This window comes from Schistocerca serialis, chromosome 6 (genome assembly GCF_023864345.2).
Source record: "Schistocerca serialis cubense isolate TAMUIC-IGC-003099 chromosome 6, iqSchSeri2.2, whole genome shotgun sequence".
Taxonomy (NCBI): Eukaryota; Metazoa; Arthropoda; class Insecta; order Orthoptera; family Acrididae; genus Schistocerca; species Schistocerca serialis.
In genome coordinates this window covers 562,896,122-562,901,357 of record NC_064643.1, presented here as the reverse complement: position 1 = coordinate 562,901,357, position 5,236 = coordinate 562,896,122, and the positions used below count along the sequence as shown (strand labels likewise).

The 5,236-nt window shown below is 58.7% G+C and overlaps 1 pseudogene; it reads right to left on the bottom strand.

Moving 5' to 3' along the window:
• Positions 1–4,453: 4,453 nt before the first annotated feature.
• Positions 4,454–4,571, bottom strand: LOC126485191 (5S ribosomal RNA; annotated as a pseudogene).
• Positions 4,572–5,236: the final 665 nt, after the last annotated feature.

The following is a 5,236-nucleotide window of genomic DNA, read 5'->3' as shown; positions in this document are numbered from 1 at the left end:
CGGCGGCGGCATGTCCGCCATATACAAAAGGTACAGAAGGGGGGAGAGGATGGAGCCTTGGGGCACACCGGCGGAGGGGAAAAAGGTGTAGGAATCCGTGTTATGGATGGTGACGTAGGAAGGACGGTGGGAGAGAAAGGAGCCGATCAGACAGACGTAGTTAATGGGAAGGGCGAAGGTTTGGAGCTTGAAGAGAAGACCGGAATGCCAGACGCGGTCATAAGCACGTTCGAGGTCCAGGGAGAGGAAGATCACGGAGCGACGGGAATTAAGCTGGTTGGAAAGGAGATGAGTGAGGTGAGGGGAGAAGGTCGTCGGAAGAGAAGGACGGCTGAAAGCCACACTGGGTAACGGGAAGGAGGCAGTGCTGGGGGAGATGCTGGTAGATGCGTCGGGTGAGGATGCATTCCAGGAACTTGCTGAAGACCGAGGTAAGGCTGATGGGACGGTAGGAGGAGACAGCGGACGGCGGTTTGCCAGGTTTAAGGAACATCAGGATATGGGAGGTTTTCCACAGGTCGGGGTAGTAACCAGTGGACAAGACTACATTGTAGAGCCTGGCCTGAGTGGAGAGGAAAGTGGCAAGAGCTTCACGAAGGTGACGGTAGGTGACACGATCGTGACCAGGAGCGGTGTTCCGTTTTGTGCGGAGTGTAGCAATGAGATCCTGTGTAGTGATAGGGGCATTGATTTCCGTGTGTGCAATGTTGTCCAAGTACTGGAAACCAGGTGCGAGGGGAGGGAGAGAGGTGTCAGTTTGATCGCGGACAACCGGGAAGAGGGAGTAATCGAACTGGGGATCATTGGGGATGGAAAACACAGCAGAGAGGTAGGAGGCAAAGTGATTAGCCTTACTAAGGGGGTCAGGGAAGGGGTGATCATCATGGAGAAGAAGATAGTAGGGGGAGGGTTTAGTTCCGGTAAGGCGATGGAAGGCTGACCAGAACTGGGACGAGTTGATAGGAAGGGTAGCATCTAAACGGGTGCATGTCTGTCACCAGTCCCTGCATTTCTTAGCCGCGAGCAAATTACGAATGTGTCGCTGGAGTTACCGGTGGTGTTGTAGTGTGTCCGGAAGGCACGGTAGAGACGGCGGGACTCACGGAGGAGGAGGATGGCCTGTGGGGGTAAGGTAGGACGGTGGGGATGGATGGCGACAGTAGGGACGTGGGCCTCCATGGCCTCAGACAAGGTCTGCTGGAGAAAGGAGGCGGCATGGGTTACATCGTCAGGGTGGTGGTAGGTGAGGGGGTGGCTATCGACCTGGGTGGAGAGGGTATTCCGGTAGGCATTGCAGTTGGCACAGGAATAGTCATGGACATACTTAGGAGGAGGGTCATGACGAGGGTCAGGGCGGGGGCGACGACCGTCTGAAATGGTGAGGAGGACAGGGAGATGGTCGCTACCAATAGGCTCCAGGACAGCCACCGTTATGCGGCCAAGGAGGTTGGGGGAGGAAATGATAACATTGGGAGTGGAATTGGATTCAGGACAGGTATGCTGGGGGATGAGGAGGAGGTCGCCTTGAAGGGAGGAGAGGAACCGATGCCACCGCCGTAACTGGGCGGCGGAACGACTATGGATGTTGAGGTCGGCAGCGATCATGTAGGAGGAGAAGGTACGGGCAATGTAGGAGAGGAAGTCGAAGGGAATAAGGGCGCTAGGGCGGACATAAATGGTGGCGCAGGTAACGGTAAGGCCAGGGAAGAAGAGACTAAGGATCAGGTGTTCGGTGGGGTCGGGAAGGAGAGGTTGCAGCCAAACAGCGATCTGGCGGTGGTGACCAATGGCAACTCCACCACGCACAATTGGGAGGGGTTTATCAGAGCGGTGGAGGAGATAGGCCAAAGTGTGGATGGTGTGGTGGGGTTGGAGGAAGGTTTCATTGAGGAGGAAGGCATCCAAGTGGTGGGTGGCAAGGGTGTGTAGGAAGAGGTTCTTGCTGGCGGGAAGGGAGCGGATATTGTTGAAAAGAATACGGTGCTGTCGTGCCATGTCAGGGATTTAGACAAGGGTGTCAAGACGGGAGAAGGTGAAATGGGCCTGGTTGTTGGAGTAGGTGGTGTACATTTTGAGTTGGAAAATGGAATGGGCGGCGAGGGATATCTGTTGGAGAGTGTGGGGGCACTGAAAAGAATGAACACTCTGAAGGACGATGGTGAGGAATCTGATGATGTCCTCAGCGGTAGGGGGTGGGCGAAGGGAATTGCCGGGAGGGGTGGGGGTGTCCAGAGGACGAACAGGGACGGTGAGATCAGGAGTGGTCCGAGGGGGCGGGCTTTACACTTTTTGGAGTAGGTGGGATGGGTGGAGATTGCAGGTATTGCAGGATGGAGGGCATTGAAGGTTAGGGCACTGCCGGAGGAAGTGCGCTTGCCTACAATGCAGGCGGGTGGGGGCCTCGCGGCACTCGGATGTTAGGTGTGCGTTATAGTGCAGACACCTCTGGCAGCGTAGGGATTGAGGAGGGGAACGGGAGGGGGCGACCTTGTAGCGCTGTTTGAAGAGGAGGGCACCCTCCATCAGGAGATGGTCAATGGAGGGGGTGTCCTCGGAGAAAACCCTCATAAGGCGGGTGTGGCCAGCCGAGTTGAAAATGCGGCGGACTGCCCGCATCTCCAGCGTGGGATGCGCCTTGAGCTCCGCCAACACCTCCTCCACCGTGATCGTCGGACTAAGCCAAGTGGTCACGGCGGTGAGGGTCGGCAGGTGACGTGGGGGTTGGGGTTGGCGGGTAGGAGACGGAGAAGGAGCAGCGGTGAGGGAGGCGTTTGGACCAAAACGGGTGATGGGGAGGCAGGAGAGGATGTCAGTATGGAGGGTTGGGCTGGGGGAGGAGATGAGAACGGAATCCCATCTGGGAGTGAGGAGAGAGATGGGGGCACCAGGGAAGTGTCGATGGAGGAGGAGGGAGAGATTCTGGGCCTCGAGAAGCGAAGGATTGGGATGGGAGAGGAGGTATTTGTATAAAGAGGGGGGAGGAGGAGGAGGAGGAGGAGGAGGAGGCAGAGGGAGACATCCATGGCATCCTGGGGGGGGGGGGGGAAGGAGGTCGGGGCGGGGCCTTTTTGGGAGCGGAGCAGGTGGTGGTGCCACTTGGGCGTTTGACGGCGGCAGAAGGGTGGGTGGTGATATGAGGGACGGGAGCTATAGGGAGGTGGCGGGAAGGGGCAGGTTCGGCGTGGACGCAGCAGTCGGCGCCGGAGAGAGTGACGGTGAAGGCGACGGTGATGGCGACGGTGGTGGCAGTGATGGCGAAGGCGATGGGGAGAGTTGGGCATGGGCAGTGGCCTGACCAGCCACCACCCTAGCTGGAGCTGCAGTGACAGGCTGGGGGAGTGGGGGGAAAGGATCAGAGGGAGAGGAGCGGGAGGAAGAAGCTGGAGAGGGGCCAACAAAGAGCGAGGGCAAAGGGAGAGTGAGAAGAGGCGGGATGGAAAGAGGGGGTGTGACTGGGCACACCATGTTATGGTGGTGGTGGCGGCGGAGGGGGAAGTATAAACTATGGCTGTGGTGGTAGAGGTGGTGGGGGCTGACATGACAGGGAGAAACAAAAACGCACAGGACGAAAAAGAAAGGACAAAAACTGGGGACAGACGAAGATGAAGACGGAGATGGAGGAAGACGAAGACGGACTAAGATCAGAGTCCCACGCTGCTGGCGCTGGCGCTGACGGCGACGACGGGTGGCAGGAATGCCACAGCTGCTGCTGCTGCTGCCGCTGCAGCGGACGGGGCCGGGGCCGCCGCTGCTGCTGCTGCTGGGCTGGGCTGGGCTGGGCTGGGCTGGCTGGCAGGACCGCTGCTGCTGCTGCAGGAGGGCTGGCTGGCTGGCTGCTACCGGCTGGACCGCTGATGCTGCTGCTGCTGGCCGGGACCGCTGCTGCTGGCCGCGACCGCTGCTGCTGGCCGGGACCGCTGCTGCTGGCCGGGACCGGGACCGGGACTGGGAACGCTGCTGCTGCTGCTGCTACTGCTGCTGGCTGGCTGGCTGGCATCTGAAAAACCTAGCACTTCGATTAGTGCTGGAATGGCACAATCGAAAGGCGGTAACCTTGCAGAGTACCGCCGGAGATCCTGGCTGAGCGAGAGGCCGGCGCTTAAGTGCGCTCTCGGGGGCGCCGCTGTTCGTCGCTGGGACCACGTGTTCCACTGTGGTGCCCCCCCCCCCCCCCCCCCCCCACACTAAAAGCGGGCCAGGAGGCGTGCGCCGCCACAGCTTAAGGCGCGATGGTGCAGAGAGCTCTATGGGTCTTCGACGTCCATGAAGTCTGGCGCGGATTCAAATTCCACGGCGCGCAGTACCAGAGGAAGCATCCGACTGCTGTGTCATAGAGGATGCGGACAGGAGGGGCGGGGGGTCAGCACACCGCTCTCCCGGTCGTTATGATGGTATTCTTGACCAAAGCCGCTACTATTCAGTCGAGCAGCTCCTCAATTGGCATAACGAAAAATAGCAACAGCGCATGGCGACCTGGATGGTTACCCATCCAAGTGCCGACCACGCCCGACAGCGCTTAACTTTGGTGATCTTACGGGAACCGGTGTATCCACTGCGGCAAGGCCATTGCCCAGTATCGTGTAGTGAAGACGATCATATCCGGCAGCATACCCGCGAAGAGCATAAACAACATGTTTTTTTTAGCAGGATTCATACAGTTATAGTAGTCACCGCCCAAGTGGCGCACGTTGCCCCAGGCGACGTTGCTTGCTTGGTTCAGCAAGCGGTGGAAGGAGAGCGCCACAGGCAGAAAGACGCCAGGCCGGATAGCCGGCCAGGGGAGAAGCGGAGACAGTGCTTAGGCATCGCGGTGCCGCGTCAGAGCTGGCGAACTCAAACGAGCAGTGGTACCAAACTGCAGTGTAGACGAGACACTGCCGTTAGGCACCGATGCAGCGACCAGACAGAGACTGTATTGGACGCAGAATCTGAGTGCGGACTGCAAACCGAGATTACCTGGAAAGCGTCTTAGAGAGATGACAGCCAGCAGTTGGCCCCCATTGCGAGACACAAGTTCATCTCCAGGCAGCAACAAGACTAGATGCAGCATATAGACCGTGGCCAGTCAGGCTAGTGTCGTAGTATCGGTCGGCAGCTAGTGTGGAGTACCTCTTGGTGTTGGCTGCGGTAAGCGATGGGTATTGCATGGCTGGGGCGGGTAGCATTTATGGGCATTCAACCCAGCTCCTTTATGAGAGGATGTCACTTTTGGGCACTATGGAAATGGGTCTGCACG